This window comes from Panthera leo, chromosome A3, assembly GCF_018350215.1.
Source record: "Panthera leo isolate Ple1 chromosome A3, P.leo_Ple1_pat1.1, whole genome shotgun sequence".
Taxonomy (NCBI): Eukaryota; Metazoa; Chordata; class Mammalia; order Carnivora; family Felidae; genus Panthera; species Panthera leo.
In genome coordinates, this window is record NC_056681.1 from 104,350,289 (window position 1) to 104,363,454 (window position 13,166).

Genomic DNA, 13,166 nt, shown 5'->3' on the forward strand with positions numbered 1-13,166 from the left:
CTCTCACCCAGTTGTTTTACCAGTAACTGACACACAGCTGGCAATATGTGTATTCGAGATGGATGTCTCTACAATGGATGCTTGGCTATCAAAAGCTTAATGTCAGACACTTAGACTACAGTTAGTTTTCCAAAAATGGTCCTTCTAGCTCCTTGCTTCTTACAAAATGGTTGGTTCGGAATATCCAATGCAGATATTTTGCATATCTCTATTGCCGGATCATGTCAGGGACTATCAGCTCTCTCTTTACTCCTAGATATAGAATCATTAGTGTCTTTCTTTTCAATTTAATTTTATTAAAAAAATCTTTTTTAACATTTATTTATTATTTTTTAGAGACAGAGTGAGACAGAGCATGAGCGGGGGAGGGGCAGAGAGCGAAGGAGACACAGGATCCAAAGCAGGCTCCAGGCTCCGAGCTGTCAGCACAGAGCCCGATGCGGCGCTTGAATCCACGGACCATGAGATCATGACCTGAGCTGAACGAAGTTGGACGCTGAACCGACTGAGCCATCCAGGCACCGCTTTTTAATTTTATTTTTAAAGTTTATTTATTTATTTTGAGAGAGACAGAGAGCGCAAGTAGGGAAAGGGCAGAGAGAGACAGAGACGGAGACAGAGACAGAGACAGAGACAACTCCAAGCAGGCTCCGTGCTGCCAGTGCAGAGCCTGACGCAGGGCTCAAACTCGTGAAACCGTGAGATTGTGACCTGAGCTGAAACCAAGAGTCAGATGCTTCACAACTGAGCCACCCAGGCACCCTGAGTCTTTAAATACAATCAGATTTGAGAGCCCATTCCAGGACCCCTGGAACAAATTCAGGAAACTTATCCTTAAAATTCTGTTTTTCCAGAACCACTGTTGGTACCAAATTCCGTATCAGTCAGGGTTCTCCAGAGACACACAACCAATAAGATATATAGATATAGATATAGATATAGATATAGATATAGATATAGATGATATAGATATAGATATTCTACTGGATAAATAATGATATTTATTACAAGGAATTGGCTCATGCATTTATGGAGACTGAAGTCCCATGACCTGTTGTCTGCAAGCTGGGGGCTCAGGAAAGCTGGTAGTGTAAATTCCAGCCCAAGCCCACAAGCCTGAGAACCCAGAGCACAGAGGACAGGAGAAGACCCAGTGTGTCAGCTCAACAGTCAGTCAGGGGGAGCCAATTCAACCCTCTGGCTTTTGGTTCTATTTAGTCCGATAACATATCGGATGATGCCCACCCACACCGGGGAGGGCCCTCTGATTTACTCAGCCCCTCGATTCGAACACTAATCTCTTCTGGAAACGCTCTCACAGAGACATGCACAAATAATGTTTAACAAGATATGTGGGCATCCCTGGCCCTGTCAAGTTAACCGTCACAGGGACACCTGGGTGGCTCAGTCGGTTGAGCTTCTGACTCTTGATTTTAGCTCAGGTCGTGATCTCACACTCGTTAGTCTCCAGGCTGAGCATGGAGCCTGCTTGGGATTCTCTCTCTGCTTCTCTCTCTCTTTCTCTCTCTCTCTCTCTCTCAAAATAAATACATTTTGAGATGTAAAATAAAAACATTAAAGAAGTATTTATAAAAATTAACCGTCACACTAATATGTTTTTATATTATACCAGTTAGTCTTGTACTTTCTTTTTGCCTGTTCCCCTCTTCTTTCTTGTTTTCTTTTGGATTGATTAACAAATTTTAGTTTTTACTTTACAGGTTTGAAATGTACATACTCTTTCCATTCTTTTTCATGGTTATTGTTAACATTTTAACAAGCTGAATTATATTAAAGCATGCTTAATTCATACTCTTATTCAATTTCATTGTAATCCCTCCAAAGACAGTAAGGACCTTGGGATATTTTAGCTTCAATCACTCCTGTCTCGGTTAGTTATTGCTGCATAGCAAAGCATTCTAAAATTTAGTGGCTTCGGGGCACTTGGGTGGCTAGATCGGTTAAGCGTCCGACTTCAGCTCAGTTCATGATCTCATGGTTCATGGGTTCAAGCCCCGCATCGGGCTCTGTGCTGCCGGCTCGGAGCCTGGAGGCTGCTTTGGATTCTGAGTCTCCCTTTCTCTCTGCCCCTCCCCTGCTCACACACTGTCTCTCTCTTTCAAAAATAAACATTAAAAAATTTTTTTTAAATAAAATTTAGTGTTTTAAAACTACAGCTACATGTGATTCCTCATGAATCTGCAGGTCAGCTGGATGGTGCTGCTGATCTGATCTCAGTGTCTACAGTCAAGGGATGGGTTGGCTGTGTGGCTGGTTGGTGGAGGATGGCCTCGGATGGGATGTCTCTGCTCTCCTCCCTCCTATTCCAGGGGGCTAGCTCAGACATGCTCTCCTGGTGGCAGAGGTCCAAGAGAATAAAGGCACGCAAGGCCATTTGAAGCCTCCGCTCAAATTTAGCGCACCAAAACTTTCAGCACATTCTACTGGCCAACGCAGGTCACAAGGCTGGCCTGGATTCAAGAGGAGGGGAAAACAGACTCCGCCTCTGCATTAAGGGAGCTGAACAATCACATTACAAAGGGTGTGGACACAGGGAGGGGCGAAGAACTGGGTCAGTCTTTGCAATCGATATACCGCACTGACCGCCCCATCCTAAGTGTTGTTTTTACAAGTACTGACATGGTCACTGTTTTATACAATCAGTGTTTGTTTGGATTTGCCCACATGTTTATCTCTATTCCTTCTTGCATTCCAGAAGACCTTCCTTCTGGAGGCATTTTCTTTCTTCCCGAATGACATCTTCTAGAGGTTACTCTGGTGAGGATCCGCGGATGGCAAATACACAGATCCATGTAACCACCGGCCAGCTTTAGGTCAAGATACAGAACATTTCCATTATTCCAGAAGGCTCCTTCTTGCCTCCTCTTTCCAGTCAATCCACCCCATCCCACCTCGTCTTCCCAGCGTCTCACCTCCCTGTCCCCGAGGTAATTGCTGCTTCGGTTTCTACTATCCTTGACTAGTTTTACTTATTTTTGATCATCATTTTTAAAAAATCATATAATCTGGCTTCCTCACTCCACATTTTGTGTAATCCAACCATCTTGCATGTATCAGCAATTTGTTGTCTTTCACTAATGGTATAAATTCTGTTGTATGAATATACGGCAGTTTGTTTATCTATCCTACTGTTGATGGATATTTGACTTGTTTCCAGTTAGGGACCATTATGAATACAACTGTTATGGACATTCATGGTAAGCATATGTCTTTCTCTTGGAAATAGATACTTGGGAGTAAATTCCTGTGTCATGGAGAAGTCACATGTTTAACTTTAGAAGATAATGTCAAATGGCATCCAAATGACTTTAGCAATTTAAAACACCTCTATCAGCAAAGTATGAGAGTTCCAGTTTTTCAACACTTTATAATTTTAGTCTTTTAAATTTTAATTGCCTGGTTCACGGGTAGTAGTCTCTCATGGTGGTTTTCATTTTCATTGTTCTGAGAACTAATGATATTGATCACTTTTTCAAATGCTAATTGTACATTTGGATATCTACTTTTTATTTTTGTTTACTTTTTTAATTTTTTTAATATGAAATCTATTGTCAAATTGGTTTCCAAACAACACCCAGTGCTCATCCCAAAAGGTGCCCTTCTCAATACCCATCACCCACCCACCCCTCCCTCCCACCCCCCATCAACCCTCAGTTTATTCTCAGTTTTTAAGAGTCTCTTATGGAGACCAATTTGACAATAAATTTCATATATTAAAAAAAAAAAAAAAGAGTCTCTTATGCTTTGGCTCTCTCCCTCTCTAACCTCTTGGTTTTTTTTTCTTCCCCTCCCCCATAGACTTCTGTTAAGTTTCTCAGGATCCACATAAGAGTGAAAACATATGGTATCTGTCTTTCTCTGTATGACTTATTTCACTTAACATAACACTCTCCAGTTCTATCCACGTTGCTACAAAGGGCCATATTTCATTCTTTCTCATTGCCACGTTGGGTATCTACTTTTTAGAAGGTGACTACTCAAATCTTCTGTCCATTTAAAATAATTGTTTTTTTTCCTAAATTTTTGTTTGTTTATTTATTTATTTATTTATTTATTTAGAGAGAGAGAGAGTGAAAGAGAAGAACAGAGAGAGAGAATCCCAGGCAGGCTCCACGCTGCCAGTGCAGAGCCTGACACGGGGCTCGAAATCACAGACTGTGAGAGAGTGACCTGAGCAGAAACCAAGAGTCAGATGCTTAACTGACTGAGCCACCCAGGCACCCCTCAAATAATTCTATCTTTTTGATTCATTTGTGGGAGTTCTTGGTATGTTCTTGACACAAGTCCTTTGTAAGATATTTGTACTGAGAATTTTATCTCTCATCATTTTGTTATGACAAAATGTAGATAAGTGGGAGCCCTTCAGGCTAGCCCCTCTATCCTTTCCTTTGAGTATGCCCTTGTTTTCTGACTTAGCAGGAGGTTCCAGGCTCATTTTATTCTTTCTTTTTTTAAAAATGTTTATTTATTTTTGAGAGAGAGACAGACAGAGCATGAGCAGGGGAGGGGCAGAGAGAGAGGGAGACACAGGATCCGAAGTAGGCTCCAGGCTCCGAGCTGTCAGCATAGACCCCGACGTGGGGCTCAAACTCACAGACTGGGAGATCATGACCTGAGCCAAAGCCAGACACTTAACTGAGTGAGCCACTTAGGTGCCATCCCTCATTTTATTCTTTCCTTGCACCAAATCTGGAATCAGCCATTCTCCAAGGATCCTTGGTTCCTTTTAGTGAGAAGTGATGTTTTTGTTTTTGTTTTTATTTTATGGTTTTGACATCTGGAGGTAGCTGTTACATTCTTATGAGCAGACATATTATGCTTTAACCAAGTGTTTCCATTTTAAAGCGTGGCGAGTTTTATAGAACATCTGCTTCACCTAATGCTGATGCAATAGTTTATATGAAGGCTTATTCTACGCGAGCTGCCTTGTTTTGCAGCTCACATAGAATTGGACTCCTTCGAACTTTAGAAATAAAAGGAAATACTGCAGGTAGGAAGGTAACAATTCTACCACCACTTTGGAAAATGGTTGGGCAGTGTCTTATAAAGATAAATATATACCTACCCACTGACCCAGAAAGCTGACTCCTGAGTATTTGCCCAAGATGTGAAAACATTTGTTCCAGAAAAGACTTCCACAGAATGTTCCTCGTATGTAGCGCTGTTCTTGTAGCCAATGGTAGAAACAGCCCAGATGCCCATCAGCAGTATAATGGAAAGACAAATTATGCGATATTCACACAATGGACTATATTACTCTACGATAAAAAGAACGAGTTCCTGAACGAGTGCCGATTGTGATTCTATGTACATGGAACTCTAGAAAAGATAAAACTGGTCCCTAGTGACAGACAATACAAGAGTCACTGCCTCTTAGAGGAGAGGCACAAGGGAATTTTCTAGGGTGGTGAAATGTTCCTTATCTCAATGGAGGTATGGATTGCACGGTGCGTATCTGTTTGTCAAAATGGCACAGTTAAGATTTATGCATCCAGTATATATAAAATGTCTAAATATATGTGAGTGTGTGTGTGTGTGTGTGTGTGTGTGTGTGTGTGCATGTGATTCATGTCTCTGGGTTTAAAAAGAAATAAAAAGGAAGGAAGGAAATACTAATTGCCTGGCAAAGGCTTAGAGTTAGCTGAGTAGATCGCATTAATTTAACTTCAGGGGAACACTTGGTGAAGGGGGGGGCAGGCAGGAGATCTCTGCAGTGTTGCTGGACTCCAGTACGCTGCTGTCTAGGAGCTCTGCCTTCCGGTTTTGTGCTTTTAAGGATTTATTGGCCTTTTAATAACTGCCCTGCAGTTCCCCTAGGCTTCACCAGGTGGCAGTGCTGCACCAGTCATCTGAGTGCCCAGGAGGGGTCCCTAGAAATCCCAGTGCTCTCTGGAGCCGCTAAAGAGAACTGGTTTCCTTATGTCATCATCATAATCCACTTTTGAATAGATGGCATGAGTCACCTCGGTCGCCTATTCACTTCACCAGCCTTGGCTGAAAACGACTTTTATCTTTTCCCAAAAATTAGCAGCTAGGGTGCAAATGTGCCACCATAGCAGGTATTCAAGAGAATGTGCTTAGGGCCCTGTTGAAAGCTAGGCTGGAGAAGAGTTCCCCAAATACTGAAATGTCATTTCCCAGAGTGGCTGACTTGTGGCATAGTCCCCTTGGAGGAGTTTGGGGAGGTCTAAATGATTTCCCTCCGATGGCTCCCCTTTCACAGAGCCATGCCGCGATGATTTTCGATGTATTAATGAGCCCCAGGTTCCGATGATAATGACCAACATTTGTTGAACATTTGCCATGTGGCAGGAACGACTTCAAGTGCTAAATATTCATCACATCACCTCCTCTTTAGGAGGGAGGGGCTATGAATACACCAAGCTTCCAAGCGAAGAAACGGATTAAAAGGGGTTCTGTGATGTCCCAGTGCAAGTAAATATGGAGCTGGGAGCCCCTGGCGATGGGACTCCAGGGTTACAAGCAAGGCAAGTGGACCTGGGACTCTCCTGGTCTAGCGGCCGAGTAAAACCATAGGAGACGTGTTTGGGCTGACATTTCCAGGATGGTATTTTGCTTTTCACATCTTCATAACTCCGGAGTGACTTACCGGTTCAGCGTTTGTCGGTCTTAGTACATCCCATGGACTTTGCTGACATTTGATCCGGGACATCCAGCTTGTCTGCTTCAAAAGAAAATAAGATGGCTTGTCTCTTTAGAAGCCTTGTCTGCAGAGAAAAAACAAGAAAAAGGATTCTATTTTCTTGTCATTGTCTAGCACATCTTTGTACGCCAATCCCTACAATAGCTCCTACTAATTTAGGTTTGCTCCTTTTTTATTTTTAAGCGAACGGAGTTGCAGAAATATTCCTCCGTTCAGCCGTGCTCCCAGCATGGTGGTGGATGTCTAATAGGTGCTCAGTGAAGGTTTGTGGACTGAATGGTCTTTTGAACTCTTGGAAAAATGCACCTGAAATTATTTTTTGGTTCCAATTTCAGTTTGCCTCATTATGTGGCATATCCTGTTCTCTGTTGGACTAATTGTTTTGGAAAGATGCACTTTCCCCAGGGACAACTTCAAGTCACATTCAGAATCTTTGGTTTGAGTTTTTGGAAGCACACCTTTATCCAAGGTTTCTTGTAAGGATTCCAAATTATAGCTCTTTGTTTCAGCCTTACACACACACACACACACACACACACACATGTTTTAAATATTTTGTTCCTTTTTTAAAAAACATACTTATTTCTAGAAGAGTGCAAGTAGGGGAGGGGCAGAGAGAGGGGGACTGAGGATCCCAAGCAGGCTCTGAGCTGACAACAATGAGCCCAATGTGGGGCTCGAATTCATGAACTGCGAGATCATGACCTGAGCTGAAGTCAGATGCTCAACCGATTGAGCCACCCCGGGGCCCCTTCATTCCTTTGGCTGCTTCTAACTGACACCTGTGGGCACTCTGTACTCCTCCAGCTTGGACAGGACAGGGAGCCCACACACTGGCTTGTCACCCAGTCTCCCATTGGGTCGGGCCTGGAAAGTTGTTACCATAGAAACAAGCAGAAGTCTCAGGATAGGGGAGGAGATCATGACCTGTGGTGGGGAGATGGCTCTGACCCCAGCTTGTTGGATGGAAGAGGAAGGCATTATGGAAAGTGCTCTGGAGAAGGTGCTGAGGGAGTCTTTGGACCCCCCAAATAGAGGCTCTGTGTTGCCATTCCTTCTGTGCATAGAGGTGAAACCTGAGACCCCTTGCCTAAAAATGCTTAACACAGGGAACCACAGGAGGCTTAACCACAGAGAACCACAAGAGGGCACTTGGGTCATGACATGGCATGTCCCGTGGCAGAGACATACAAGCATGACAGAAGGGCATGTTGGGGCCGAGACATCTTCAGGGTGGCTGTGTCTGGGGATAGAAGGGTGTGGCGCTGGAGATAACAGTTGGTTGTGAGAGGGTTGCATGTGAAGACACTGGTCCATCTGGTGGCTGTATTTAGCTAGGATAGTCTAGGTTATGTTTCAGGAAGAGATTAACTACAGATCTCAGCGCCTCGTCTCCATGTCTCTGCCAAGCAGCCCAGGGATCCAGGCTGATGGACGCCCCACCATCTTGTAACCTCGCCATCCCCATGCCAGGGGAGCAGAGAGTTGTGGGACCTCACACGTGCTCTGCTGTGCTTTGGCCAGGGGCTAACTCACCTCACCTCTGCTTCCGGCCTGTCCACCGGGATCCATCGCATGGATGGATCCATCCATCCATCCAACCCCACCACAAGGGAGGCTGGGAAAGGCAGCCTCGGGGAGAGGAGGCTGAACTGGGGCTGGGTGAACACAGAACACTGTCTCTGTCATAGCATTTAACAAACACTGGGGGGGCAGAACTTTATTAGGGGGCACAAGTAGCCGTGAGGTGTTTTAAGTGGGGGAGCGTTGTGATCCAGTGGGGCCATCTGTGGGCCGCTGTTCATGGCGGTGCTGCTCCGGGAAGGCCGTCCACGGCCTTCGGCTGACACGGAAGTGCAGAGGCCCGGGGCTGCTCCAGGATGCGTCCGTGCTGCTGAATCCCAAGGATTTTCCACCAGAGGGGATGCCAGCTGTGCCCACCCACCGACCTGAAGCAGAAACCGTCTCTCCCCGACAGTTTCCAGGGTGCTCCCAGCTGCCTGACGTCTCCCCAGGAAGAGCTGCTCGAGCCTCCCTATCAGAGCTTTGGTGTGGAGAAGTGTGGAGTCCTTGAGCCGACCCTGGAGCGTCTGCCTCCAGCGTGCATGCCCGGATCCTGCTCCTTCCGGGGGGCTCCCAACAAACTAGAGTTGGGGCCTCCTTCTTCCTGCTGCTCCGCTCTGCCTTCCTGCCCTTGACCTCCCGCTGCCTGCTGACACTTGCAGCCACCTGTCGGGTGCCTTGGTATCTGCACTCACCTAAGCCCTGCTTTGCTCAGCCTGCTGCCTCCCCTTGGTGCCAAACTTCCGTCCACGCGCCGGTGGGCCATGGGCCACCTCGTTGCTTCACACTGACCTTGGATTGAGTGTGTACCTGGACCCCACGCTTCCTGCCCGGTCCCTGGCTTAGCCTAGGTCCTTGGTTCCAGCTTATTCCCTCCTGGGGAATCCCATCCTGCTGACACCCACGATCCCCATGTATCACACTTCTAAAGGGACCAACCTGCATCCAGGCCCAGCGCCTTCTTCACCCACGTGTTCTCCTGGCCTGGCCATCGAGGGGAGTCTGTTTCCTCAGATGGCAGTAATTTATCCCATGGGACACCCCGCTGGGCAATGGTTACCCTTCCACCAACGCCTTGATGTTCTCAGTCTCTCGGGTTTCATCCTCCGACTCTCCATTTATATTTTCTTCAGTACTATGTACCTTGGTCTTAGAATACTTTCACTCCTGGGGCGTCTGGGTGGCTCAGTCGGTTAAGTGTCCGACTCTCGATCTCGGCTCAAGTCATGATCTCTCAGCTTGGGACATCAAGCCCCACGTCGGGCTGTGTACTCGCAGCTTAGAGCCTTCTTGGGATTCTCTCTCTCTGCACTTCCCCCGCTTGTGCAAGTGCTCTCTCTCTCACACACTCTCTCTCTAAATAAATAGATAATCTCAATTTTAAAAGAAAGAATACTTTCCCCACTTTGGGACTTTTGGGGTCCCCACTGTAGAACGTGTACATGTATGGGGCAGGTAGATGTAATACGTTTCTCCACAGGTTAAAGGAAAAGAGCCACACTTTCTGAACTGTGTGCTCTGTGAAAAAAAAAAAAAAGCCATCTGTAGTCAAATGTGCTTGAAATACCCAGGGGGCAGTGAAGGCTGGATCCACCCAGTGTTCCACTTCCCTTCTCCCTAAGCCACAGAACCCTGGCTTTATTCCAGCAGATTGCCCAGCCCAAAGAGCATGTTTCCCAATCTCCCTGTAGCTACGTGTGGCCCTATGATCAAGCTCTGGCTGATGAAATGTACATTCAAGGTCTGGAAGTGACTTCTAGGAAGGCTGCTTAGAGGAAGGTGGTGCCTCATCCAGAAGGGATATCAACCCGTCCAGGCCATCCCCCAGCCTGGAATGTGAATGTGATGGCTGGACCTCCAGCCGCCATCTGTACCATGAAGCAATCCCAAGGGTAGGAGTAAACAAAACAGAGAAGGAGCCTGTGTTATTGTTGCTTCTTGGAACCACCGGGTTAGCCCTGAATGGCCAACCTCCAGTCTTATTTCATGCGAGAATGCCTACTGTTATTTTAGATTTTCTGAACATTCAACAGAATCTAATCCTAACAGATACACCTGACATAGGAAAAAAATAAAGAAAACAAAACAAAACACCTCCATCTGGGGGAGTCAGAGTTCACATCAGCAAATTAAAGACAGTGAGAAGCTTTACAATAAAAAAAAACCTATCGGAGGCAAAATTCCAATGATGTCTCCTGAAGACTCTTGTCCCTTGGTTATTCAAATACTGTTCTGTGATGTGATGGGGCTTTGCAGATGTAATTAGGGTTACCAATCAGCTGGCTCTCAAGGAGGCAATCCAGGAACATCCAGGTGGGCCCCACTGGGTCTGTAATCACAGTCTAGGAAGCAGACGAGTCGGCCAGAGAGCAGGGAGATAAGGTGGAAGAGGCAAGAGAAAAACAACAGGGAAGTCAGAGGGATTTCAAGTGTGAGAAGGATCGGACGCACGGTTGTTGGCTGAGGGGTGGAGGGGCCCACATACAGGGAGCTGAGAGCAGCTTCAAGAAGCTGAGGGCGGCCCCGGCTGAGAGCCAGCACGGCAACGGCGACCCCAGGTAAAGGCACTGCTCCAATCGTCCGATTATGTCATCATTATTTTCACACGTTTGTTTATCTTTGAGAGAGAGAGAGAGGGAGCCAGCAAGTGCTCACAGGAGGAGCAGAGAGAGGAGGAGGCGGATGATCCAAAGCAGAGCTTTGGCTTTGTTCTCAGTCTCAGAGAGACTGACAGCACAGAGCCCGGAGGGGGCTCCAACTCACGGAACAGTGAGATAGGACCTGAGCTGAAGTTGGGCGCCCAACCGACCGAGCCACCCAGGCACCTCTTATTGTGTTGATTTTGAAGCCCTTCCCTCACCGTCCTCTACGTTGGAAGAACCAACTGAAGCAAGGTGGGGACCTCACTGCTCTGGTCACTTGTCTGTTTTCCTGCTGGCACGTTAGCCCATCCCCAAGAGCTCTCTTGTGGCCCCGCTGGGGACCCAGGCAACCCCAGAGGCTGCCCGGACCTTGTCGGGGAGCTCTCTACATCTCCAAACATGCTGGGGACAGGTGTGTGTCCCCAAATCCCAGCTACTCGCAACTAACTGAAAGCTTCCCCAAAGCTTCTGGGGCCTTTCTGGGGCCCAGGCTCCTCCCCGTGACCCACTGCTTCCCGCCCCTCATACCCCGAGAATAGCTGAGGGACCCAGCTCTCTCCCTACACCTCCTTCCCACGTATCGCTCCCAGACCTGTACTGATCTGGTCCCCCAAGCCTGGCACAGAGAGACCTGCCTATGGTGCATGGGAAAGGTGGGGTTGGAGATGGCCACAGGCAGGAGTGGAATCCTGACACCCTACTCCATGCCCCCGCAGGAAACTTCAGGAGTGCGTGAGGTGGGGGTGCCCCTGCCCTTCAGGATAAGGGCTGCTCTCCTGGAGCGGGGCTAGGTCTGCCCATGGCAGTGGCTCTCAGTCCACCTGGCCCATCAGAACCCGTGGGGAGCTCACAAAACCCGCATATACCTGAAACCTGGCCCTGGAGAGTCACATTTAGGGGGGTGCTGCAGGTGATTTCGGTGGGCAGCCGAATCAAGGCTCCCCTCAACTGCTAGCTGTGTGCAAGGCCTTTATCTCTGCTCTCTCCCTGTTCTTCTTGCTTGAGCAGCAAGTTTTGTGCTCAGATGACAGCTCCCTTACAGCCCCCCAGAAACCTGTTTTCCAAACTGAAGTTTTGGGGACTTGCATCTTAACGGGAAAAGAAAGTCTGTCTCCTGTGGGAATGAAGAGTTTTGCCATTGTCCCTGTTCCTCAAAGGCTGGCTCTTCTTGGGGCGCCTGGGTGGCTCAGTCGGTTAAGCGGCCGACTGGCTCAGGTCATGATCTTGTGGTCCGTGAGTTCAAGCCCCGCGTCGGGCTCTGTGCTGACAGCTCAGAGCCTGGAGCCTGTTTCAGATTCTGTGTCTCCCTCCCTCTGACCCTCCCCCGTTCATGCTCTGTCTCTCTCTGTCTCAAAAATAAATAAACGTTAGAAAAAAAAAATTTTTTTTAAAGCTGGCTTTTCTTTGGGTAAGTGTTTGTGGTTCAGAAGCCCCTCCCACAGTTTGATGATGCCTCCTTACATCTTAGGGACACAGATTGGTGTATAATTCACACACACACCCCGCCCCCCGGGGAGTGTGTATATTTAATGTTTTGTGTACCTGTGATTCAGTTAATGGTACTTGTGCATCGGATAAAGGCATTGCATGACACTTGTCACTACAAGCCTCTCATTTTGGATTTGGCCTTCTCTAATGAAATGGGGCTGAGGGCAGCGTTCTTACCGTAGGTCACCCAGGGAGCAAAGACCTTTCCTTTCAAAGAGACCCAGAAAAGCAACTGTCCATTTGCTTCCTTCATACAACACCCTGCCTCCTGGGAGAATACTTCTGAGGGGCTGGCTGTGGGGATGCAGGTGTGCCTCTGGGTGTCAAGGTGTCCCTACGTCCTCTCCCACGGCCTAGGGGGACCCTGGACACATTTTGCCCCATCCTCGGACTGGGAATGCACCAGCTGCATGAGACAGGGAACCAGAGCTCCTCTGTTTGGAACAGAGCCCTGGGAGGGCTGGTCTAGACTCCTCTCGTCCTTCAGTGGCTGTGACAGAGGCTTGGTGGCCAGGTCCGTAGAGGTTCAGCGAATGCAGGTGAGAAGTGGTGGGAGGAGACAGGCAGGGCAAGTCCCCAGCTGCTTTCAGTGGGAAACACCAGAATCCAATGGAAGCTTTTCCCTGCCCTTCCTGGCCCTCCCCCTGACCCTCAGGTCATCCTGTCCCGGACACAGGTGGCTTCTCACGGCTTGCCGCCCTGGCCCTACCTCATCTGGTCTTGGCTGTCTAAAGCTCCAGAGCAGGGCTGAGCGGCACAGGACAATGCCCCTGGGCCTCTGCAGAGCG